At 45.3% G+C, this 27172-nt stretch overlaps 1 protein-coding gene across 11 annotated transcripts in view; it reads left to right on the top strand.

Moving 5' to 3' along the window:
• The window catches only part of CCDC60 (coiled-coil domain containing 60), a 176797-nt gene that overhangs the window by 50181 nt on the left and 99444 nt on the right, over positions 1 to 27172 (top strand). For 2 of the 11 annotated variants that reach the window (XM_070769569.1, XM_019977986.2), the window contains exon 2: positions 25509 to 25626. The exons of 7 other annotated variants lie outside the window; for them this stretch is intronic. The gene's annotated coding sequence lies outside the window, so the exon portion shown is untranslated. Of the gene's footprint in view, positions 1 to 9796; positions 10010 to 21395; positions 21542 to 25508; positions 25627 to 27172 lie in introns of those variants that run through there. 2 more of the 11 variants (XM_019977987.2, XM_070769566.1) reach the window with 2 other exon arrangements.

Genomic DNA, 27172 nt, shown 5'->3' with positions numbered 1-27172 from the left:
GTCCCAGGACCTAAGTCTCCTCCCAGCCCTTCGAAGGCTTCTCGCCACATCCAGTGTCTGCAGACGAGTATACATGGAGGAAGGTAGCTGCTCCCAGAGACCTCACTTCTCTGACAACTACCTTCTGCTGGACTGCATCCAGCTTGCCGTGACACAGCTCCACCCTCTTTGTCCAGCTGTGAGCAGGGGTGGACACATGACCCCAGCTGGGCCAATCAGGGAATTTGGGAATCGAGGCTGATTGGTCTTGGCAGAATGGTGATCATAGTGGTTCTACTTACCTTATGGGATGGTGGTAGAACTGAATAGGGAAATCCAGGCCAAGTTCAGCTCAACACAGGGCACATAGCAAGCACTCAGTAAAGTACGACTGATATTATCCTCGTCATGCCTAAAACCAAGCTCTGTAGCACACGGCCTGGGACATAATGGTGCTCAGTAAATATTTTTTGGATGAATGGGTGAATCAGTCAGTCAGTCAACAAGAGAATGCCACAGCCACAGCCACCCGTGCTCTTTGATGATGCTCAGTTACAACACATAGACTGCATGTTTGTGCAGAATTTCTCTCTCCCAGATACTTGACTTTGTCTCCTAAAGAAAACCAAGCCGAACACCCCACAACCCCAGACCTCATGGTGTGAGATGCAGGTGCTGTGTTAAAGAGTTTTGAGGGTTGCCAGGTGCCAATGATACATTTTACGGGTCATTAAACCTCTAGTTAGGCAAACTCAATCACGTGTATTCGCTGAAATGAGATTTGGGCCATTTCAAAGATTAGGCTCATAGTGCAGGAAATATGGTTTATGTTTTCCCTTGACACAGAGGAGGGAGAAATGCATTCCACAATAGTGTCGAAGATTCCACAGCACATTTCTCATTTTATAGTTCCTGCAGTCATTCTCTGTCTCCGCCAAATGATTCCTTGCTCTGCTTCCCCTACTCCCAAATAGTATTTATTTTGTCTGAGTCTCCACCTACACCACGGTCTCAAAAATGTACATCCTGGAGATTTGTACATGCATTGAAATCGCAAGAATGTTTATATTTTTAAAACGTAGCTGCAGTAAGCAACTTTGGAAATGTACCTTGAACAAACGCAAACATGGTAAATCAACTCGCCTTCAGAGAGGCAAGTCATAAGGAAAGTTTTGCAAATGGAATATTCTCCCAGTGGTTTAGAAAAGAGCCTTCAAAGTGGTGCCTGGGTTCCCACCTGGGCAGATTTCAGTGGGGAGAGAAACCTGAGTCCAGTAGCTCCCTGCTCCTGTGTGGCATCTTCAGCAAAGGGACCCAGCAAGGAAATAAGGGCTCATTTCACAGAACTCCCCTCAGAGGTGCAGACAGGATGGCAGAGGGGCAGATGGCCTTTCTGGTCCAGTCAGGCTACGATGAAGCCGTCAGACATCAACAAGTACCTTCAGGAAGAGAGTGTTCGCACACCTTCTTTGGTCTCAAAAACCAGTGTTTAACAGCCCTGAATATCTTGAGTTGAAACATTTTTTAGCCACCAAGATCCTAGAAGGATGACAGACCCTTTATAGGGCCTCAGAAAATATTTGTTAAATTAATAATACTCCTTCCAGACCAAAAAAAAAGAGAGCATTCAGCAACAGTGCCACAGGCCAAGCGCTTCATGTGCAGTGTCTCATGGCCACAGCCAGACTGCAAGGCAGGCCTCACTGTGAGCTTCTTCACTGCGTCAGAGGTGAGAACAGAGAGGGTAAAAGACTTGTCCAGGCTCACTCCACCCAGCAGTAGAAGACTGAGGATTTGAAGCCTGTGTCAGCCTCTTGCTGATGTCCACACTCCTGCCGCTTGTCCCTCCGCTTCTTAAGTGTCCCCTTTGGCTTCATAGGTGCATCTCCTCTGGTTCAGCCTGTCTGTCGTGAAGCAGGGATGACTCATGATGAGAGGGCCATGCACTTAGCATCCACCCACCGTATTGTAGTCCACGTGAGGTCCACACTCCTTGCTGCTTGCCTCCAGACAGTCCCCGCCCCTGACAAAGGCACTTGCCAAAGGCACCCAGAATGGGAAGGCTTCTGCTCTACAGAAAACAGTACTTCTCGTGGGTGACCACGTCATGGCACATGTGGCAACGTGGGCAACTGGCCTCCCCAAGGCTGATTAGGAAAAGTTATCATCTTGACCCTTCATGTCCTGGTCATCTTTGCATATATTCTGCTACCTCTCGCTGTCGCATCTCCTATTCAATGGTATCAGTTCCCTCCATCTTTCATTATCCATTCCAAAGAGTCATTTAGTCAATCAACAAACATGTATCAATCCCTTACAAAAATAAGACCATCTGATGTCTGAGTTCACAACTAGTATAAGCGTGGCTGCATCAAACTAAGGGCATTAGTGTGTGAACTCAGTGTGCAAGGGTGGGAGGCTTTATGCTGTGGGAACAAAGAGAAATACAACTAGCTTGGCCAGTGGAAGGAGAATAGAAGAAGAGGGTGTGCTGGGGAAGGCTTCACGGTGGTGGTGATATTTAAATTGGGCCTGGAAGGATGAGCAGGAGTGTTCCAAGTGGGAGAGGAGAGGAAGGGCCTCTCCTGCAGGAAACATGACATGTCCCAGGAGTATGCACGTTTCTGAGGTGTTTAGACGGGAGTACGGGGTGTGTGTACCAGCAGATGCAGCCATGAGAGACTCGATGGAGTAACCCCAAAGAATTGGGACTCTGCTTCGAGGCCACTGAGGAGAGTGGTAGAGACGTTTGTTTTATGGAAAGATGGTGGGTCACTTTCCCAGAGCCACTGTAACAAATTATCGCAAACCGGGTGACTTCAAATGATAGAAGTTGATTCTCTCACAGTTCAGGAATTCAGAAGCTCAAAATCTAGGCCCATTGGGCAGGCTTGGTTCCTTGTGGAGGCTCACTCCTGGCTCCTCACTACCAGCTCCTGCTGACCTCTGGCAGTCCTGTGTCCCCCGGCTTGTAGATGGTTCCCTCCACCCCCACCTCCGTCTCCATGTGGCCTCCTCTGCTGTCCTCTCCTCTTCTTAGAAGGACACCAGTCATTGGATATAGGGCCCACACACATCTAGTATGCATGCATGTGTGTATATGTGCACACACACTAAGTAACTTTAGTCGTGTCCAACTCTTTGCAACCCAGTGAACTGTAGCTTGCCAGGCTCCTCTGTCCATGGGATTCTCCAGGCAAGAATACCAGAGTAGGTTGCTTTGCCCTCCTCCAGGGGATCTTCCCTACCCAGGGATCGAACCTGCATCTCTTATATCTAACCTGCATTGGCAGGCAGGGTCTTTACCACTAGTGCCACCTGGGAAGCCCTCATCCAGTAAGACTTTATCTTCACTAATTGCATCTACAAAGACCCTCTTTCTGAATAAGGTCTCGTTGTGAAGTTTCAGATGGGTGTAAATTTGGGGGATGATGCTGTTAAACCCACTGTATGTAGACCATAAAGAGGCAGGAATGTCAGTGGGAGCCTGCAGGACTAGCTGGGAAGCCAGTCCTGCAAAGAGAGCATGGGACCTGGATGTGGCAGCAGCAGAAGGACCCACCGCCACCCAGGGGACTTGCTCACGTGGGTCTGTGACCAAGGGGAAGGGACATGTAATGACACAGCAAGCCCCATGGAAGGGACCTTAAAGGCCAAATCATCCGCTTTTCCTCTGTTTACTGAGAGGCGTGGTCACAGATGCCGTTACCTGGTGAAACCAGCATCTTAAAGCCAGACAGTTTGTCTCAAGGATCCATGTCTATTCTTAAGATTGTTTTAATGCACACTCCCTCTTCCTAGTAAGGTCGCATTTAGACAGGGCTTTGAGCTGAGAAGCTTATTGGCAGAGCTCATAATCGTCTTAATAGCCAGCATTTACGGAGCACGCGTTAAATGCCAGGTGCTATGTGAAATGCCTTGAATTAGTTAGCTGTGATTCTCACAACATCCCTAAAAAGAAAAGCCGTATTATGGATGTCCTCCTTTGACACTGATTCTCCAAGAGGTTATAACTTGCCCAGGGCCACAGAGCAATGAATTGGAATCCAGGGCCATGTGATGCCAAAGGCAGTTTCTAAGCAAATAATAGTAAGAATTTTAGAGACTTGCCTGGTGGTCTGGTGGTGAAGACTTCGCCTTGCAATGCAGGAGGTGTAGGTTCAGTCCCTGGTCAGGGACCTAAGATCATGCATCGTGGCCAAAAAGCCAAAACATAACACAGAAGGAATATTGTAGCAAATTCAATAAAGACTTTAAAAATGGTCCACATTAAAAAAAAAAGTCTTAAAAATGATCATTTTAAAATTCCTCCATTAAAAAGTATTTAGGATTATATATATATATCCTATATATATGGGATTGCTGGAATGGGGTATGGAAATTTCATCAATTCAAGTAGGCCTGATTTATCCCACTCCCAGAGAAAGTCTCCATGTCCCTAGCATGGGATAAAGAACCAGCTCTGGCCTGGATGACAAACTGGGGTCATCCCTCCAGCCTGCAGGGGACTTAGACGAGATGCACACAAGACCCAGAAGTGCATCCGTCTGTCAAGTGACGGGCCGGGGCTCCAACTTAATTAATGCCCTTCTCCCTGCCAACATTTCTTTTGCCCTCCCATCTGTTCAAAGGAAGCCTTTTCCTCTCTCGGGATTAAGGGACCTTTTTGGTTCCAGCTTATTCAGAATAAAGTTCCTTGGAAGAAGTGCCCAATTTCTTTTTTTCCTTTGAGCCTGACACACAGAGCCAGCTGTTGAATCAGGAAACTCTGCCAAGAGAGCCTGCCATGCCCAGATCTCATCTGGTATCTTCTTGGGTGGATTTTTGCTCCTCCCTATCTTTTAAAAAAAATTCTTGTAGGGTTTTTTCCACTTAATCATTATTATTATTCTTCCAAGGGAATCTGGAACTGGCAGACCCAGAGATCAAAGCCTTAAGAGAGGCTGTGTTCCTCCCTAAAGACATAAACAAGACTCTAAAGACACAGGACCAAAGACAGGGTGGAGGTTGATGCCGTCAGCCTGACCTACCTCAGCCCTCCCTTTTTTCCCCACAGCTTCCTGAGCTCATCTGCCTTCACCCAGGCTGGCTGCCTCTGGGCATCCTGACTCACCAACTGGTCACCCTTGTGTTGTGGCCAGAGGAGGAGGTTACCTGGGTTGAGGGTGGAATCTGAGGATGGAGCAGCTTGGTCTCACCCTAAAACATTCCCCAACACTCTAAATCTGGTACATACCTCAAATTATACCACTGACCAAGCATCCCAGTGGATTTGCCTGCTCCCTGGCCTCAATTTTCAGGGGAAAATACTGCTAGGTACACTTATATGTTATACCATTCCCACTTTGGTATGAAATAGTCTATGAGTTGGTTTCCATAGGTCAGAGCAGCACAAGAATGTTTGGTACCTTGAGGTGGAGGGAAAGGAAGAATTAAAGGGAAAAGTAGCATTTATACATCAGTAGAGAAAGAAAAGGAAACCCAAAGTTATTATGTGCCTACTGTATACTGGTCCTTTCCATATGTATCATTTATATTTTCATGACAACCCTAAGGTTGTTCATTATCATCTACATTTTGTAGTTGACTCACCAGTGACCATCCCGGCTGAGTGGTCTAACCCAGTGGTTCTCTAACTTAGGTGTAAGAATCCCCAGGAGTGCCTGATGGGGATTCCTGGGCCCCACCCCACCCCCAGGTCCTGATTCACTTGTATGCGGCCCATGAATTTGCAAGTGTGATACACTCCCAAGTGATGCTAATGGTGTTGGTCCATGGGCCACCGCTTGAGCAGCACAGGTCTAGTCACGGCAATTTTACCTAGCCAATGATGGGTCCGAATGATGGGCCAGCCTGAGCCCATTTGGGCCAGTGAGACATGAAAGTAGATTTGCCAGGGGCTTCTGGGAAAGAAGACCCTGCTGGCTACCAGCAGTCATTTTACAGGCACATGAGGAGGATGTCTAAGGATGAAGCTGATTCTATGGACAGTTGACTCTATGGGAAGCTCAGTGAAACAACAGAACTTCAAGGCCAGCCCTGGATCCTACTCTGGAGTCCCTCTTACGTGAAGTAGGAAATTTCCTTATTACTTATGCAAGGGAGGATGGAGTTTCCTGTTGCTTTGAGCTCAGAGCATCCTAACAGATATTAGGTCATATTATTGTCACTCTCAGATGAAGAGAGGTGGGCTCGGTCCAAGCCCAAGGTCACTCAGCCAGGGACCCAGGTCTGTGTGATGCCAATTTGTTATACTTTCTGGTGTACACTTTCTTATACTTTCTCTCCAGTACCTGATGTGACTCCCCATCTGGCCCAAGTATCTGGGGCCAGACCCACTGAATCTGCCATCACCAAGAGGTTCAGGATTCCATTCACCCATCTGTCCATCCAGCTTCCACCCAGCCATCAAGTCAGCCTTCCCTTCACCTAGTGATTATCGTGTGCTTGGTGCACATCAAACTCTGTGCTCAATGCTTGTAATCCTGGATGACAAGTTTCCATCTTAGCCCTGAAGGAACTCAAATCCAGAGGAAGAGAGAGCCCCGCAATATCCGCATCTATGCTACATCCCCAAGACTTTGGCATAGCAGCCAGTCCACTGAGGCCAGATGCCCAGTCCTGTTGGGTTTGTAACCTGTCAGCATATCATAAAAACCCAGTCTTCTTTTATTTAACTCAGATTTGTACGCCTTTGGAAACTTGGATTTTTTTTGTTCGTTTGTTTAACATCAGTAAAGCAATTCAAGATCTGCAGTAATGGGGATTATATACATATCCAGCCGTCACATGTCTATGTTTATAGAGCATCAAAGAGCACAGCACATTATTAAACTTCTAATTAATGCTTGTAATGCTCTGGTGTCATGAGCAAAGGGCGGATAATAACCTTATTTTACTGAGGGGACCAGCGGCCACTGTAATTCAGCAACTTGCCCGTGGTCCTGTGGCAGATCACCTGCATTTTGCACCTTCATTAACAGCACAGCTTATTAATTATAACAGTTACATGAACAACTAGCATTTACTGAGAAGACCCCATAAACCCGGCCCCGTCCTGAGGACGTGACACACATTAGCACTGAACCTCTGCCTCCACCCTATGAGGTAGGCTCTGTGCATGAGGAACCCAAAGCTCAGACGTATCGTATTTGCCCAAGACTCTTGTCTGTCACGTTGAGAAGTGAGAACTTGTGTACACTTGTCCTGAGTCGTCTTCTACTTTGCTGTGTGACCTACAGAAAATGCTCAGCCTTTCTAAATCTTGGGTTGCTCATCTGTTAGTGGAGCAGGGAGAGTACAGACTTTGGAACTAAACTACGTGTTGGATCTGAACCCCACCTCTGCCCCCTGCTTGTCAGGCAACTCTGGAAGCGCCCTTGACCTCTCTGTAACTCCATTGTCCACATCTGTATAAGGGAGGTGATGGACAGCCCTATCCCACAAATTGTGTCTCAAGGGTGAAATGAATTAATGCACAAAAATGTTTGCAACAGTACCTGGTACTTAGTAAGCACTCGATAAATGTCAGCCATTTCTTTAAAAATGTATTTTTAATTGGAGGATAATTGCTTTACAGTGCTGTGTTTCTCCCGTTCAACAACGTAATCAGACATAAGGATACATATATCCCCTCCCTCTTGAACCTCCCTTGCACTCCACCCCCAATCCCACCCCTCTAGGCCGTCACAGAGCACCAAGCTGAGCTCCCTGTGTTATATGGCAGCTTCCCCCTAGCTGTCTGTTTTACACGTGGTAATGTATATGTTTCGACGCTTCTCTCTCAGTTTGTCCCTGTCAGCCACTCTAAGTTTATCTGTCATGTGGTGAAAAGATTGTGCTGGGTGGTCTCAGCTCTGATACTCTCTGATGATCCTGAAATTAATGACCTCCCGTGGGATGTGATTTAGCCACAGGGAAATAGTATATACAGCTCTCCTTGGGCGTTATTTGGGGTCATCTAGACAAAATACTTACCATGTGCTAACAAAAATCATGGTCAAGACCCTTTTCATTGCAAATGAGAGGAAAACCCAATTCAAAGTGTCCTAAGCAAAAGAGAAAATTGCCTCAGGTAAGCAAGAGTCTGCAGGTAAATTCTGCTTGTTACACCTGCCTTTCCTTCCTCACTACTCTGCACCCCCTACCCCACTTCCGCGCTCCACTTGGACTGAACCATCTTCTGTATCAAGTTCTCGGTCACCTCTAGGTTTTTTCATGTGCTGCTACATCTGCCTGGAACTCCATCCTCCTCCTTCCTCTTTTACAGCCTCCTAGTCTTCAAGACCTTGGAGAAGGCAATGGCACCCCACTCCAGTACTCTTGCCTGGAAAATCCCATGGACGGAGGAGCCTGGTAGGCTGCAGTCCGTGGGGTCGCGAAGAGTCAGACACAACTGAGCGACTTCCCTTTCACTTTTCACTTTCATGCATTGGAGAAGGAAACGGCAACCCACTCCAGTGTTCTTGCCTGGAGAACCCCAGGGACAGGGGAGCCTGGTGGGCTGCCGTCTATGGGGTCGCACAGAGTTGGACGCGACTGAAGTGACTTAGCAGCCGCAGCAGCAGTCTTCAAGACCTGCTTAGACTAAGAGGTCACCTCCATGCCCTGGCTACCCCTCTGTCCTTGATGAGTCAGACATGCCTGAAGCCCCCAGGCCCAGTCTGGCCACAGCCTGCATAGCACAGCGTTACAGTTCGCTTAGTTGCCTACCTGCCCCTTTGGGACTCCGAAAGGGTACGTCTATCCTAGTCCTGGGCTGGCACCCTCAGAGGAGCTCAGTAAGCCTTTTTTGAATGAAAGAATATCCAATATGTCCTACACAATGGGGACAATTCATTGATAATTCCAAAGACTGGAGTGCCAGAGTGTGCAAGGGAATTAGGGAGCCCTAGACAACTGTCAGGAGACCCCAGCGCTGGTGGGAACAGTGTAAGTCTGCACAAGGTTAGGCAAATGGGCACCCCTGAATCTCGGCTTTGGCTAGGTTCTTACCCCAGCCCACACACTACGTCCCAGAAAAACCTGGCAGGAGCCTTGGGCTCCTCACTCCTTCTCCCCGAAAGGCACATCTGAGGTGGTTTTATTTGTAGGTCCTGCATAGGATCTTGTGAAAACAAAAATAATCTCTCACCCATCTCTGTGGTGTTTTGTTCGCTTCCCTCTCATTTGCCCTGCAACCCGCCTGTCCTCTGTTTAGGCCCAGGAAAGTGTGAAAAGGAACATTTGACACCATCAAGGGCACCCATGCTGTCGCCTTTTTGGAGAAGCGCTCTTTGTTCAGGCTTTCACATTTGAAGAGCACACGCAGGTTCAGCTTCTGATTTTCTCCACCCCAGGCTGCCAGCCACGGCCTTCGCCCTTCTCTGCTCATCCCCACCCCCGGCCCATGTTTGCTAACTCTGAGAAGGAGGATGTTTTGCTTTTTTAAACAAGCCTGAACCCCAATTAGTCTCTCAGTAACTTGATACTCATTGGTGGCGACCGTGGTTTCTCATCTAGCGTTGTTATTGATTTGGTCAGAAGTAATTAAGGAGATAATTCTTACTCAATTACATTTCCCTGAATTTCCTGAGGTTGCTAGCTCTGCTCCCTGTCTGTATTTTCTTTTCCAAATTAATTTTGTCTTGACTCCGAAACGAGAACGGATATGACGGGCTTGTTGTGTTGATTTTCATGAGAACAAAGCGGGGCTCTGTATTTTAATTCCAACTAGGGCTCCCACATTCTTTTAAGTTAGATTTTTTGAAATTCTTGATTTTTTTTTTAGGCCGTGCTGCATGGCATGTGGGATCTTAGTTCCCTGACCAGGGATTGAACCTGAGTCCCTTGCATTGGGAGCGCACTGGACCACCAGGGAAGTCCCCTTATGTAACTTTTTTAAGCTAATATACACAAGTTAAAAAGAAAAAATAGCACGGAAAGGCTTTTACCGAAGAGGAACCCATCTTCCTGGCCCACATCTCACTCTTGATGCCATTCCCCAAGCAGCCTCGTCTAACACTTACTTCTAGTGATCCACGCCTCCAAGGTATTTAAGTTTTATCTCTATATCTTGGTTAATACGTTTAAGGCTGTGATGATTTTCTATGAAAGATGAGGATCTAGATTCTTGGTAGCCCTGTGCACCCACTGCCCACTTCCGAATCCCATCCCCTGGAGGACAGTGCTATTTTAATAGTTCTGGTACTGGTTAATTTTATATCTTTTAAAAGTATGTTATCAGGTCAATGAATCTATTCCATATGACGCTATCACGATAGACACATGACTAGACATCTGTGCAAGCCCATGGACTACACAGCAGGAGCGAATCCCAGTGTGAAGATGGGCTGTGGGTGATGACGTATCACTGTAGATTCCTCTCTTGTAAGGCGTGCGCCGCTCTGGCGGGGATGTTGTTAATGGTGGAGAATGTGGACGTGTGGGCCTGGTGTGGGGAGGTGGTGGTGAGAGGTGGGGGTTGGTAAGGGAGCTCTCTACACCTTTTGCTCAGTTTTGCTGTGAACTTAAAACTGTTCTTTAAAACATTACCTTTAAAAGCAACTGTTACACTCGTAACATAGCTCTATTCACCCTGAAGAATGGAAGAAGAAAAGACTAACTCCTCGCTGGGACTTCTCCTGTCTTACTACTGCTCTTCCATTGTCGATATTGATAACACCTACATTCTCTTCAGGACTGGTAATTCCGTTTTCCAGGCTTTGTCTGTGAGCTGAGTCTAAAAGTTGAAACTCAACAAACGTTACAGTTGCGTGTTCACCCATTCACCCGCTCACTCAACCAAGAAACCTCTCTGTCCTTGTCATGGTGCCAGAGACCAAAGATGCCACATGACAAGGTCACACACACTCCCTGCACAAACTGCAAGGCTGGAATTTAAAGGAGGAGAGAGGAAACATACAATTTACAGTGTAAGCATAATAACCGCTTAAATCAGTGGTTTTTAACTTTATGGTCAAAATACCAATATGACACCTAACACAGAGGTAAGCTGAATATATAGCTAATATCTTAACTAGGAGCCGCTTGGCTGTCTTTGTGAGCAGAGACAGAATCTCAGCCCGTCTGCCCCCTCCACTGATCCTCAGGCTGAAGCCACAGCTCTAGAGCATTCTGCACGCCGAGGACTGAGAGGTGGTGAGAGGCGTCGCAGCTGCAGTTCTGTTTCACGGTTGTAAAGCCCCCACCAGGGAACCTGTGCAGCATCGGATGCACTTGTCCAGGACACACTGCTGCGAAATGGCACTCAGGGGACAGCTGGGGACAAACATCTGCTCATCGTGAGAGGTGCCAGACCCGTCTTGACGATGCCTGTGGCCCAGCCCAGCATACCTGGGGGGCTTTTGGGGGCCATGGAGGGGAATATTCTGACTGCCCTTGACATGAGGGTCCCATCCAGGTGTGTGCGTGTGTGTGTTTGCTTACTGAAATATAAAATCTGTCTGGAAGGATACAGAAGAACGTGATAACACTAGCCATCTCCAGAGAGGGAAATGAATGTCCGGAGGACAAGGTGGAAATAATACTTTTTAACTACATACCCTCTTGTATGTTTTAAAATCATTGGAAAATATTACATATTCAAAAAAAAAAAAAAAACGAAAAAAATGAAGTGAAATGAAGTAAAACTCAAGGCTTCATTTTCAGCTCGTAGTGAGGACCCTCATCTCTGAGCTTATCTTGCTGAAGTAGCTTCTCATGGTTCCTCAGCAGCATTAAAGCTTTAGGCATCTTTCCTCCAGCTTAGGGATGTCAAGAGAGCCTGCATCAGCATCACACTCTTCATTTCAGTTTCTCATGGTTCCTTCTGTTTGAGAAGCTGTTTCTTCCACTTTCTGTGTTCAGTTCAGTCTGAAACTGGGGTAGCAATCTCCCTCACCACCCCCAAGCTGTGTTTGGCACCTTCATTTGTCACATTGTAGTTGAATTGCCTGTTTAATACAAGTCTCCCCACTAGACCATGAACTCCTTGAGGGCAGAGATGGTGTCTCATTCTGAGTCATGTCCCCAGCTGGTTTCTAACTCCCAGTAGGTATTTAAGAAATAGCTAGGCTACTCTTGCCCCTCACCCAGCCTCCTTAATGTGGTTCATGTACCTTGGAATTGAATGGCACCCTGTGGACAGCACTACAGGATTCATACCATAGCAGCCCTGGAGTCACACAAAGCCTCATCCCAAGGGGAGAGGCCCCAACCAAGCTCTGCATCTTGGCTGTTTTCTCTTTCAACGCTGGCTTAGATACTCTGCTTCTGCTTCTTAAATGGAAGGTGAGCAGATATTAACCAATGGAAGGCTGAGTTTCCTTGGACCTTCAGGGAGTTTGCCCAGATTTTGCAAAAAATGTTGATGTCATCTTCCAAGTTAAGAAAAAGAACTGAAGCTACATGGGGTCTTAATCCCCTCCCCTCACCCAACCCATATGCCCACCTGGCTATTGACAACATAAGGGAGATTTTCTTGGGTCACTACTTGTTTCTTTTCTCCAAAATGAATTCCCAAGGAATTTGTTTCGTTTTCTAGAAAGGGAGTAAGTTGTGGTATGATCAGCAATACAGAGAGCCCCGTGATCAACTAGATTGGCAGATTCTCACTCCTATAGCCAAAATCCAGTCTTTGTACCCCTGTACTGAGTTGAGTCTCAGAAACAGTTTAGGGTGAAGTAGAAAAGAGTAGCTTTATTGCTTTGCCAGGCAGAGGGGGCCACAGCAGGCTAATGCCCTCAAAACTCTGTGTCCCAACCCAGAGAGCGTAGTGAGTAGTTTTATGGTAATGGTTCAAAGAGGACAGTGTGATCCATCTGTGGACATTCTTCTGATTGGTTGGTAATGAGGTTTCTAGGAGTCAGCATCATCAACCTTTTGGTTCCAACAGGTCTGGGGTCTGCATACTTGTGGGCAGTATGCAGTTAACTTCTTCCACCTGGTGGGGTTTCCGTATCTACAAAACAGCTCAAAGCTCTTGTTACATGTATGCCTTGAGGGGGGACCAGGACCCTGCCCCAAGGCCACACTGTTGTTTCCTGATTGTTTCTCTCTCTCCTCCCCATTAGCCACTGTTTGAACTGGCCACTGTCACTCAGGAAGGTCTGGAGGCAAATGAAACCTATTTCCCGTAATCAAGAAACCAGGGACACAAAAAGACTTTTGTGCCCAGGAGCCCCACAGGCTCTTGCTTGGTTTCACTCCTACCAGCTGGGTGACCTCATACAGGTTATTTAATTAATCTGGTTTCAGTTTCCTCACCCATAACATGGGAATAATAATAGTTACAGCCCTTAACTTTTGGAGTGGTTGTGAAGATTTAATGCGAAAACATATGTAAAGCGCCTGGTAAAGGAATGGTAGTCACGCGTCATGACGCTGATTTTCCTTCCTGGGACCATGGCGGACATTGCTGATCAACCACAGAACTCCTTTCTGAAGAGATCCAGCTACAGGGAGCCACTGCTTCTAATGGGTAGATTGAAGCTAGCATTCAGCTTGGAGCCCATTTGCCATCTCTAGCCTAGTATCTTTCCAGACATTTGGGAGGTGCTGAAATTTAGGCACTGTTATCATTATTAAACAGAAGCACCTTTGGCAAGGTGGCTGTTACATCCTGGGGCCCCTTCCCTGAATCTCCTTCAGGAGGTTGAGTGGCAGAGTGTCATATACATTCCCATTGGCTACTAATGCTCAGCAGCTAGCCTGCTGGCCCCTCCTATTTAGTCTTTCAAAAGAGCTTATGAGATTAATGTATTTACTTTTTAAAGAATTTTTTTTTTTTTTTTTTTTACTGGGTGGATAGCACATTTGCTGCTAGCAGGCCAGCTCAATCCCAGGGCTGATGGGGGCTCACTGACGGTGCCCTCCAATTTCCATTTCTATCAAGCAAGAGCAGGGAGGCAAAGACAGATTAGAAGGAACCAGGACTTGATTGCAAGCTATGGCATCTAGCGCCACCTACTGTTATATCCCTGCATTGCTACCATTGCCAACTGCATTGAAGTTGATAGCCTTACTCTGCCCTTAATGAGTAAATGGGAATATTTTCATAATCTCACTCAAATTACATTTTTTTCATTTATAACTTAATTTTGTAAAAATGCCAGATCCTCATGATGTCGTGGCGATGATAGTAGTATTTCCTTGGCATGTTTAGTTCCAAAGACCTACGTACCAAGTGTGTCCTTTAGACCTCTCCTGTCTTTTGAATAAAGACCCGGCAGGTGCCTGCCAGCTGAGAGCCCTGGTAACTGGAGGGAGTGACTTGCCTGGAGTCACACAGCTGAGGGGCCAGGACCTGGGGCTCCTAATTCACATGCTGTTATTCTCCCTCTGTGTCTGTCACCCCTCCACCTCTCTGCTCCCCCCAGAGCTGTCTTGGGACCACCTAGCTCAGCACCCTGCCAGGTCCCTCAAGGCACAGTTTGCATTCCCAGAGGGCTCGTGCATAATGTGGATCCTGCTGGCTGATTGACAAAAGAGAGGAAGGGGAAGTCTGTATTGCACCCCATGGAAGAAAAGCCAGTGAAACAGTTCTTTATACTTTCGTGCTTTTTTCTGAATGTCAGTTGTGCCCAACCCCACCCCAAGGCTCCCTCCTCACCCTCTGTAACACATGACTCTGCCTTCATTAACTGGAACGTTCATCCCCTCTGTGTGCTTCTCCAGAATCCATCTTCACACTCGTCTTCCTTCTCAAGGAGACTGGATGTATTAGAGTTCTTTAGAGAAAGAGAACTAACGGGATACGTTTAGGTATACATAAGGATTTGTTGTTGGTGTTCAGTTGCCAAGTCATGACTGACTCTTTGAGACCACATGGACTGCAGCACGCCAGGCTTCCCTGTCCCTCACCATCTCCCGCTGTTTGCTAAAGTTCATGTCCACTGAAATGGTGATGCTGTCTAGCCATCTCATCCTTTGTTGTCCTCTTCTCCTTCTGCCTTCTGTCTTTCTACAGAGATTTATTATAAGGAATTAGTTCATGGACTTGAGGGGGCTGATAAGTCCCAAGACCTGCATTTGGCAAACTTGAGACCCAGGAGAGCTGTTGGCAGAGCGCCAAAGGCCTAAGAACCAAGAGAGCTGATGGTGTTAAGTTCTAGTTCAAAAGCTTCCAGACTTAAGACCCAGGGAGGGCTGACATTTCAGTTTGAGTCCAAAGGCAGAAAAAAACTGATGTCCCAGCTGGAAGGCAGTTAGGCTAAAGGAATTTCCTCTTATTGGGGATGGTCTATCTTTTATTCTGTGCAGTCCTTCAAATGATTAGATGAGGCTCACCCTCATTAGGGAAGGCAGTCTGCTCTACTCTGTCTGTCAGGTTAAATCTTAAACTCATCCAACAGCATCCTCACAGAAAAACCCAGAATAACATTTGTCCAAATGTCTGAGCAGTCCATGGCCCTGTCAAGTTGACACACACAATGAACCATAGCACCAGGCGCTGATCGTGGCTCTGCCAGCTGGCAAGCTATGTGAGTGTGCCTGATTGCCTCTCTGCTTCTGTTTCTCTTTCTCTACAATGGGTGGCATTTTCAGGATCCACCACAGCTTTCACACCAAGACCAGGTCAATCCAGCAGTCCCCAGTCAGTGAGTCGTTTCTGCCCTACACTTGGACTCCTGCCACGGGCCAGTTTTGCCCTGGAGCTCACGCTGGACCGGCTGAGACTCCAGTGGGTCCCCATTGTGGTCTGAGACTCTCAATCCTGCTCACTCCTTTTCTATTTCTCACCCTCAGTAAGACTCTTGTGCTCCTGTCTCAGTGCCCACTTCCCAGAGGGCCCAGCTGATGTAGATGTTAATATTCTTAAGGAGTTCAGGTCATTTACTCTGCAGAATGACTATACAGCAAGGTGACTATAGTTAATAATACTGTATTACATATTTGAAGGGAGAAGGCAATGGCACCCCACTCCAGTACTCTTGCCTGGGAAATCCCATGGACGGAGGAGCCTAGTAGGCTGCAGTCCGTGGGGTCGCTAGGAGTCGGACATGACTGAGCGACTTCACTTTCACTTTTCACTTTCATGCATTGGAGGAGGAAATGGCAACCCACTCCAGTGTTATTTCCTGGAGAATCCCAGGGACAGCGGGCCCTGATGGGCTGCCGTCTATGGGGTCACACAGAGTTGGACACGACTGAAGCGACTTAGCAGCAGCAGCAACATATTTGAAGGTTGTGAAGGGAGTCCATCTTAAAAGTCCTCATCACAAAAAAAAATTTTCTGTAACCATGTAAGGTGACAGATGTCAACTCGATTTATTGTGGTGGATTTATCTTGTGGTAGATTTTTTGTGGTGTACTATACAAATAGCAAATCATTATGTTGTACACCTGAAACAATGTTATATGTCAGTGATACCTCAAAAATAACAAATGCTGTCTAAAGGAGGCACCCTGCCTTTAGTGAAGAGAGTCTCTAAAGAATTCAGGAGCTCATTTCATATTTCAGTTGCAAGGTCTGCATCTGGATGAGGTCACTAGTTCAGGGTTATCCATACATTGTAAGTGGGTACCTGCCTTATACCTTATTACAAAGAAGTTTACTCTCCCCAGAGGAAAGCATTGATCACCATGATAAAACCACCAAAGGCTTAAATATCAGTCTGCAAGCTGAGTTCTCTGGGCTCACGTGTACACTCTTCCCATGGACCCTGCCCACTCTCTGCTTGCTTTGTTGTTTATACCTTGTCCGTAATGAGTCTGCAGTTTGCTAAACATCTTGCCTGTTCCTCAGTGTTCTCTTTTCCAACCGTCTCCCTTTCCCCCGCCCCCCTCACACTTGACAGAGCATCCCCAGCTGTTCCCCTGACGTCTGTATCAACCCAAGTACATTTAGCAGGAATTCATTTCCATCTTAATCTGATTCAAGGAAGTGGATCATATTTTAAGAACTAACGAAGATGGGTTTAGAACATTCTTTCATAAAAGACAAGAGAACAACAGACATTTCAAAGATTGCCTCTCTGGCCTTGACCTTCAACCAATCATTCTGATCTTCTGCCATATAAAAATTCTTACAACAAAATCTAACAAAGCTCAATGGGCCAGCTTTGGAGGCAGCATCCATAAATTAATAGCTGTCATTGCTATCCCTTGTCTAGCCCCTGCCATGCAAAATTGGGAGCAGGGTAAAGTAGTGGTTAAGAACACATGCTTTTCAACAACAAACAGCAACAACAAAACCCGATTAAAAACTAGACAGAGGATCTGAACAGACATTTTTTAAGGAAGATGTATCCCGATGGTCAACAGATACATGAAAAGACATTCGGCATCTCTATAATCATCAGTTCAGTTCAGTTTGGTTGCTCAGTCGTGTCTGACTCTTTGCAACCCCATGAATCGCAGTACGCCAGGCCTCCCTGTCCATCACCAACTCCCGGAGTTCACCCAGACTCACATCCATCGAGTCAGTGATGCCATCCAGCCATCTCATCCTCTGTCGTCCCCTTATCCTTCTGCCCCCAATCCCTCCCAGCATCAGTCTTTTCCAATGATCAACTCTTTGCATGAGGTAGCCAAAGTACTGGAGTTTCAGCTTTAGCATCATTCCTTCCAAAGAAATCCCAGGGCTGATCTCCTTCAGAATGGTCTGGTTGGATCTCCTTGCAGTCCAAGGGACTCTCAAGAGTCTTCTCCAACACCACAGTTCAAAAGCATCAATTCTTCGGCGCTCAGCCTTCTTCACAGTCCAACTCTCACGTCCATACATGACCACAGGAAAAACCATAGCCTTGACTAGATGAACCTTTGTTGGCAAAGTAATGTCTCTGCTTTTGAATATGCTATCTAGGTTGGTCATAAGTTTCCTTCCAAGGAGTAAGCGTCTTTTAATTTCATGGCTGCAGTCACCATCTGCAGTGATTCTGGAGCCCAAAGAAATAAAGTCTGACACTGTTTCCCCATCTATTTCCCATGAAGTGATGGGACCGGATGCCATGATCTTCGTTTTCTGAATGTTGAGCTTTAAGCCAACTTTTTCACTCTTCACTTTCACTTTCATCAAGAGGCTTTTTAGTTCCTCTTCACTTTCTGCCATAAGGGTGGTGTCATTTGCATATCTGAGGTTATTGATATTTCTCCCGGCAATCTTGATTCCAGCTTGTGCTTCTTCCAGCCCAGCGTTTCTCATGATGTACTCTGCATATAAGTTAAATAAGCAGGGTGACAATATACAGCCTTGACGTAATCCTTTTCCTATTTGGAACCAGTCTGTTGTTCCATGTCCAGTTCTAACTATTGCTTCCTGACCTGCATACAGATTTCTCAAGAGGCAGATCAGGTGGTCTGGTATTCCCATCTCTTTCAGAATTGTCCACAGTTTATTGTGATCCACACAGTCAAAGGCATTGGCATAGTCAATAAAGCAGAAACAGATGTTTTTCTGGAACTCTCTTGCTTTTTCAATGATCCAGCGGATGTTGGCAATTTGATCTCTGATTCCTCTGCCTTTTCTAAAACCAGCTTGAACATCAGGAAGTTCACGGTTCACATATTGCTGAAGCCTGGCTTGGAGAATTTTGAGCATTACTTTACTAGCATGTGAGATGAGTGCAATTGTGCAATAGTTTGAGCATTCTTTGGCATGGCCTTTCTTTGGGATTGGAATGAAAACTGACCTTTTCCAGTCCTGTGGCCACTGCTGAGTTTTCCAAATGTGCTGGCATGTTGAGTGCAGCACTTTCACAGCATCATCTTTCAGGATTTGAAAGAGCTCAACTGGAATTCCATCACCTCCACTAGCTTTGTTTGTAGTGATGCTTTCTAAGGCCCACCTGACTTCACATTCCAGGATGTCTGGCTCTAGGTGAGTGATCACACCATCGTGATTATCTGGGTCGTGAAGATCTTTTTTGTACGGTTCTGTGTATTCTTGCCATCTCTTCTTAATATCTTCTGCTTCTGTTAGGTCCATACCATTTCTGTCCTTTATCGAGCCCATCTTTGCATGAAACATTCCCTTGGTATCTCTAATTTTCTTGAAGAGATCTCTAGTCTTTCCCATTCTGTTATTTTCCTCTATTTCTTTGCAATGATCGCTGAAGAAGGCTTTCTTATCTCTTATTGTGGAACTCTGCATTCAGATGCTTATATCGTTCCTTTTCTCCTTTGCTTTTCACTTCTCTTCTTTTCACAGCTATTTGTAAGGCCTCCCCAGACAGCCATTTTGCTTTTTTGCATTTCTTTTCCATGGGATGGTCTTGATCCCTGTCTGCTGTACAGTGTCAGAACCTCATTCCGTAGTTCATCAGGCACTCTATCTATCAGATCTAGGCCCTTAAATCTATTTCTCACTTCCATTGTATAATCATAAGGTATTTGATTTAGGTCATACCTGAGTGATCTAGTGGTTTTTCCCTACTTTCTTCAATTTAAGTCTGAATTTGGCAATAAGGAGTTCATGATCTGAGCCCCAGTCAGCTCCTGGTCTTGTTTTTGCTGACTGTATAGAGCTTCTGCATCTTTGGCTGCAAAGAATATAATCAGTCTGATTTCGGTGTTGACCGTCTGGTCAGGGAAATGCAAATCAAAGCCACAGTGAGATATCACTTCACACCTGTTAGACTGGTCACTATCTAAAAGACAAGAATGGGAGAATGTGGAGGGAAGGGAGACCTCGTACACTGTTGATGGGACTGCAAATTGGTGCAGCCACTCAGGAAAACAGTATGGAGATTCCTCAAAAAATTAAGAACAGAACTGCCATATGAGACCTAAATGTTCCACTTCAGTAGCCAAGATATGAAAACAATCCAAGTGGCCATCAATGGATGAATAAATAAAAAAGATGTGGAGTGTGTGTGTGTGTGTGTGTGTGTGTGTGCGCGCATGTGTAATACTTCTCAGCCATAAAAAGAATGAAATCCAGCCATTTGTCACAACATGGATGAGCCTTAAAGGTACTATGCTAAGTGAAATAAATAAGACAGAGAAAGACAAATACTGTATGATTTCACTCATATGTGGAATCAAAAATCCATAAATGAAACAAAAACAAGTATATAGATTAAGAGAACAGATTAGTGGTTACCAGAAGGGAAGGTGGTTGGGGAGGTGAGTGACACAGCAGGTGGAGGCCACCTATTTGGTGATGGATGGTTTTAGACTTGTAGTATCACTTCATAGTATGTACAGATGTTGAATTATAATGCTGAGACTTATACAGTAACAGAGAGAGACAACAACAGAAACCTAAAACAAGGCACGTGCTTTGATGTCACTTGAACTGATCTCAGTGCCTGACTTTGCCATTTAATAGCATGTTGATTTCTGCTTTCGAAGCCTCAATTTGCTCGTCTGTAAAACGGGAAGAATAATAATGAGGCGAGGACTAAGTGGAATCATGTATTTCAAAGAAGAACACACTTAGGCTTGTGTATGGCACATAGGTGAATGATAATGTCATTGGTAAACAGCATTATGTCCTCTTCACAGATGAGGAATAGACTCAGGGCAGGTGTGTGACTTGCCCGGTTACCCGACAGTGAAGTGACAGAATTAGGACCCCAACCTGGGCCTTTTGGACAACAAAGATCTTTCCATGCATTCCTTCCACCTCCACCTGTCAGCTATCAGGTTAAGCGAAATCGTTTCCAAATGCTACTGTTTAAAACAGTCCCAGCGCATGAGTATTAAATGTAAGTAAGTGTGTGTGCATGCCCTAAGTCACTTTAGCCATGTCCAAACTCTGCAACCCTATGGACCATAGCCCACTAGGTTTCTCTGTCCATGGGATTCTCCAGGCAAGAATACTAGAGTGGGTTGCCATTTCCTCCTCCAGGGTATCTTTCTAACCCAGGGATCAAACCCATGTCTCCTGCATCTCCTGCATTGCAGACAGATTCTTTACCACTGAGCCACAGGGTAATAAGCCCCTGAATGTGAATGTACCTGCCCCAAAACCATCCCTACCTCAGGCTCCACTATGGGTCTATGCAAATGCATCATCTTTCAACCTGATGCATTATAGGACGTCACATTGCGTTTCTCACAGCCCTGCCCTCAGAGACCCATATGTAGATGAGAGGCAGGACACGTGATACAGAAGGGGACAGGGCAGAGATTCGCCTCGGTTTTCCAGGCAGCAGAGAATGGAGGCGCCACCCACACTCTGCAGAGCAATGGAAGAACTGAAGGATCTTAAGACCAGGGGCACACCCGAGGGAAGCAAAGACAAAATCAAGTCTCCCAGGATAGCTTTTATGAAAGTCAGCTAGGGATAGTCACAGAAATTAAACAAAGGTGATCGGATTGTACTTGGCTTTTATTTTCTCCTTTTTTAAAATCTTTTCCTGGTATCTGTTAGTTCACTTCTTAACCAGATGATGATCTAAAACGTAGAGTTGTATTGCAAATGTGTTACCTCAGTAAGGAGACACCTCAGTCAATGTCTGTAGGGAGGAAATACTTAGCATAAGCTTGTTTTTCAGCAGGAAGCATCTAAAGGGTGTGGTACACAGAACACAGGAGTTTTGATGCAAACAGAGCTGGTCTCCGAGATCTGGAATATACAGTACTTCCTGGAGAAAGAAACTGGGAAAAGTTGGAGAGTTCTGCATTTTCTTGAAAGGTGGGTTTTGATAATGATCTTGAGAGGGCTAGAATGATCCTAATTCTGGATATGCATCTTAGCCACAGGAAATTCTGGGTGTGTCAGGCTTAGAATCAAAAGATAAGGGATGTACAAAGTTATCATCTGCAAATGGGTCCTCGATTAAAGGGAAAACCAGCTTTGTAGTCTCAAAATAATTGATCAGCACCTGGAGCCAAGGCATTTGTATAAGCTGTAGCATAACCATTGGTGAGGGGGTGGAAGGAGTCATTTTCATTTCCTACTCCCCGTGGAAGACTGATCCTTGCAAACTACATTTCCCAGGCACGCTTGCCAACTGGCTTCCCTGTAGGTTTAGCCAGTAGGAGGTGGAGCAGGAAATTGGAGGGAGGGAGAAAAAGAGGGAGAGAGAGAAGGAGGCAAGCTACTGTGTTTCTCCCCATCTCTCACTCAGCTTCCGGTGGCACCTTCAGCTGAAAATACTTCTCTTCCACAAGTCCAGCTTCTGCCAAGTGGCCCAATTCTAGAGCTTCTGAAGGCTACCTTTTCCCTTAGTCCTTCTAGCACCGGAAGTGGTAGAAGTTTCATTTTGCTAATCTCTAGCATGACTTCGGAGAAGGCAATGGCACCCCACTCCAGTACTCTTGCCTGGAAAATCCCATGGATGGAGGAGCCTGGTAGGCTGTAGTCCATGGGGTCGCTAGGAGTCGGACATGACTGAGCGACTTCACTTTCACTTTTCACTTTCATGCATTGGAGAAGGAAATGGCAACCCACTCCAGTGTTCTTGCCTGGAGAATCCCAGGGACGGGGGAGCCTGGTGGGCTTCCGTCTATGGGGTCGCACAGAGTCGGACACGACTGAAGTGACTTAGCAGCAGCAGCAGCAGCATGACTTATCTTCCCTAATTTGGGTTTTCAGCTCTTCTGACACCTTTGTAACTGCTCCCCTAAATTACAGTCTTGAACTATCTAGCATGAACTGTCTAGCATGATTTCCTGCCTGTACCCCTGCCTGATACTGTGTGTTAAAACATACTTTATTTATTTATTTACTAGAGTACAGTTTATTTACATAGGGGCTTCCCTGGTGGCTCAGCAGTGAACAACCTGCCTGCACTGTGGGAGATACAGGAGACACAGATTTGATCCCTGGGTCAGGAAGATCCCATGGAGGAAAGAATGGCAACCCACTCCAGTATTCTTGCCAGGAAAATCCCATGGCCAGAGGAGCCTGGCGGGCTACAGTCCCTGGGGTCTCACAGAGTCAGACACGACTGAGTAAATGAACACACTGAACACAGTTCATTTACAGTGTCGTGTTAGTTTCTGCTCTACAGCAAAGTGAATCAGTTATATGTATTTATATATATATATATATACACATATATATACACACATATATACACACACACACACACACATACATACACACATACATACATAGACACACACTATTTTTTTAGCTTCCTTTCCATAGTGGTCATTACAGAGCATTGAGTAGAGTTCCCTGTGCTGTACAATAGGCCCTTATTAATTGTCTGTTTTATATATAGCAGTGTGTATGTGTCAATCTCAATCTTCTAGTTTGTTCCCCCCACCAGTAACCGTAAGTTTGTTTTCTGTTAATACAGCTGTAACTCGATTTCTGTTTTGTAGATAAGTTCATTTGTGCCCAAAATAGACTTTTAAATTACATCATTCCAGGCTCTTAGATTACTCATTTAAAACAACATTAAAAACTTACATTTTGCTTATTCTGATAGTCAGAATTGCTTTACAAATAAGAACAATGCTATTATTTTATTATTAGATAGTTGATATAAGTAAACTATTTTAGAATCAGGGAAAAAATGTAGCCAAAATAAAAATTATTATTTATCTACAGTTCAAGCAGTCAAAGATAACATCCCTTTTAACAATAGGTTGTATTTACTTCCATGGACTTCACTGGTGGCTCAGATGGTGAAGAGTCATTCTGCTAATGCAAGAGACCCAGGTTCCATCCCTGGGTTGGAAGATCCCCTGGAGAAAGGAATGGCAACCCACTCTAGTATTCTTACCTGGAGAATTCCTATGGACGGAGGAGCCTGGCAGGCTACAGCCCACGGGGTCACAAAGAGTCGGACACGACTGAGCGACTAACACTTACTACCTGCTTATACTTTGCCATGTATCAATGTTTTAAATCATAGTTTATATCAGTTTATATATATTTTTAGGAATTTCTATAGATTTTTATGAATGTAAACCTTAAAACTCTCTATGATCTAAGCTCTTAAACGCTTTGTATCTGTAACATTCATTTTTCCCTTGAAATTATACTCCCTTCCACATCAGTTGAGTATGCATCTCAGCAACATTAAACAGTAGCACCAAATTCAGATCATCATACACCATTGTCTGGCTTGACCACAGTTTATTCGCCCAGTGCCTGTTGCTGGACATGTAGATGTTTTTCACTATTACTGACACTGCTGTGGTAGACATCCTCATGGATAAATCTTTTTTTTTATCCTTGCTGCATAATTTTCTTGGCTAGAAGCAGATTTGCTTTAGCAAAAGAACATGTATTTTTAAGACTTGTCATTACATATGGTGAAATTGCCCTCTAGAAAGGTTGTAGAGATGGCAGTTCTTGGACGCTTTGTGAACTTCTCATTGTGCTCACATCGAAGTGTGTTTATAAAAATCCTGACAGCCAACACTCCCTCACTCAATGCCCGTTATTGTCAGTGGCTTATTTCACTTGTAATTAAACAGTTACCACAATAATAATGGTCTCTAAGAATCCACTGAAATACTGCAATAATTTCAGCACTTGTGGAGCGAATCTTCTCCCGCTAAAGCCTTGTGTCAAGCCAAGGACATAGTTTGGTTTTGCGTCTGTAAATTGTTCAGCACCAATCCCAATCTATATAAACTCAGTCTTTTACAGTAGTGTGAATTCCTGGTGCCCAGGCAACTGTCATTAGGTGAGATTTCAGGGAAAATACTTGAAATTTGGACAGTTATCATAGTTCCTTCATGAAGTGGGTGAAACCTGGGATGTTTAGGAGACTAAAGGGTACACAGCTGATGCCAGGAAGCATTTCAGTCATAGGTTTTCACATTATGGCAAGGAAATCTCAATGTGTTCATTTTGTCTTTGTTCATAAATGTCTTCTAATCATAACATCTGTGATGAACATTGCTTTGGTTCTGAAAGAAGGAATTGGGTGCTTAAAAAAGGGGAGGGGGATTAGAAAAAGGCAACCCTGATTTCAAATGTTTGATCTCAAAATAGGGCCAATGTCATTGCTTTCACTGAAAAAAATGCACCAGGATAGGAATCATCTGATCTTAATTTTCTAGAGGAGAAAGAGAAGTGGTTGAAATAATTATTGATCTGTTGCTGCCCTGACACATTTAAGGGAGGAAGCTGTTTCAGAAATACTGTGGTTGTGAGGGAAAAAAAAGCCAAGTCAACTGGCTGAAATAGTAAAGGAAATGTTCATGAAAAGGTCAGGTTCTGGTGAAGGTTGATCAATTCAACAAGGTACCATAGAACGGGTTTTTCTTTGACTCTCCTGTCTGCTCTTCCCCACATCTTCTTCAGCTGGAGGGTAGCTCCCTCATGGGCACAAAATGGCTGCCAACAACCCCCACAGGTATCTGCTTCTCTGTCCACAGTCTCTGAGGAAATAGACTTAAGAATCATGTTTCTTTGAAACTTGTAACTCATTAGTCCAAACTGGGTCACATGACCATCCCTCAGCCAGTCACTGCGATGTGAGGTGGGCTCTGTGCTGTCTGGCTCCAGTTAGGACCACCCCTGTTGCTGATACCATGAGTTTTTTCCGAGGCACAAGTGCTCCATGGGAGAGGGGCAGGAAGTCTTAGCAGGCAAACCCATATCAAGAGGAGAGAAGGGATACCAGGAGTGTGAGAAAAGCCATTGTCCATTATTTAGAAGTTTTAAGAAGAACTCCTGGAAATTCTTACAGGCCTCCTTGGAAGTCTACCTTTCCACCCTCAAGTCTACTTCACCATCCCTCAAGATGTAAACTGATAGATTTGCCATCAATTTTCAGCCAAGGGATAGAAACATCGTTGTGTATTGGGGTAAGCTTGATATATTACCTATAAGTTATTGGTAATGATAGCTAGAGAGAGAAAGTTTATAAATGACTTCATTGTTTCATGTCTGCTGCTGCTGCTGCTAAGTCGCTTCAGTCGTGTCCGACTGTGCGACCCCATAGACGGCAGCCCACCAGGCTCCCTCATCCCTGGGATTCTCCAGGCAAGAACACTGGAGTGGGTTGCTGTTTCCTTCTCCAGTGCATGAAAGTGACAAGTGAAAGGGAAGTCGCTCAGTCGTGTCCGACTCTTAGCGACCCCCTGGACTGCAGTCCACCAGGCTCCTCCGTCCATGGGATTTTCCAGAAAAGAGTACTGGAGTGGGTTGCCATTGCCTTCTCCGGTTTCATGTCTAGAACTTATTCAAGGCTGTCTCAGATACATTTTTGTATCCTCTGTGCTTAATTTGGGCTTCCCAGGTGGTGCCAGTGGTAAAGAATCTTCCTGCCAGTGCAGGAGACACAAGAGACATGGGTTCAGTCTCTTTTAGCAATATGTTATATTTACTTCATGGGCTTCCCTGGTGGCTCAGATGGTGAAGAGTCGTTCTGCCAATGCAAGAGACCCAGGTTCCATCCCTGGGTCAGAAGATTCCCTGGAGAAGGAAATGGCAACCCACTCCAGTATTCTTGCCTGGAAAATTGGATGAACAGAGGAGTCTGGCAGGCTACAGTCCATGGGGTCGCAAGGAGTCAGACACTACTGAGCACGCATGCATGCACGCACACATGCTGTATTTAGTGAACAAGGAGTACCTGGGGACTTGCAGTAGATTCTCCACCTCTAATCTGAGCTGCCTGGCGCAGGACACATACTGGGTGACCCAGGAAAAAAGTGGTTCAGAATCAGGCAGGCCAGTGACAGTCCCTTCTCTCTACTCCAGACCCCACTCTCCATCTCCTCCACCCCACCAGAAATGTCATGCAATTTTTAAAAAATATTTTTTGGAGTATAATTGTTTTACCGTGTTGTATTAGTTTCTGCTGTACAGCAAAGTGAATCAGTCACACAATATACCTGTATCTACTCTTTTCTAGATTCTTTTCCATATAGGTCATAACAGGGTATTGAGTAGAGTTTCCTGTGCTTCACAGTAGGTCCTTATTAGTTATCTATTTTATACATAGCTGTGTGTATATGTCAATCCTAACCTCCAAATCTAACCTCCAATCCTAACCTCCTCTATCCTAGGATAAACATAAATTCGTTTGCTAAATCTGTGATGCTGTGTCTGTTTTGTGAATAACTTCATTTGTATCATTTTTTTAGATTCCACATGTAATCAATAGCATACAATATCTGTCTTTCTCTGACTTACTCCTCTCAGTATGACAATCTCTGGGTCCATCCAGATTCATTCAGTTTTGATATGGCTCCATTCCCTGCCTTCTTCATTCCACTCAAAAGGCCCAGAGCAGCAGGCACCACAGCCCAATTTTATTTTTGGAGAAAGTGGGTGATGGTGGCTGCTGAGAAGGCACCATGCCTCCTCCCACGTGTCCACATTACTGTGATTTCTGTTAGTGAGGAG

The sequence above is a fragment of the Bos indicus genome, chromosome 17 (genome assembly GCF_029378745.1).
Source record: "Bos indicus isolate NIAB-ARS_2022 breed Sahiwal x Tharparkar chromosome 17, NIAB-ARS_B.indTharparkar_mat_pri_1.0, whole genome shotgun sequence".
NCBI lineage: Eukaryota > Metazoa > Chordata > Mammalia > Artiodactyla > Bovidae > Bos > Bos indicus.
The sequence above is the reverse complement of the archived record's forward strand: the minus strand, read 5'-3'. Positions and strand labels throughout refer to the sequence as shown.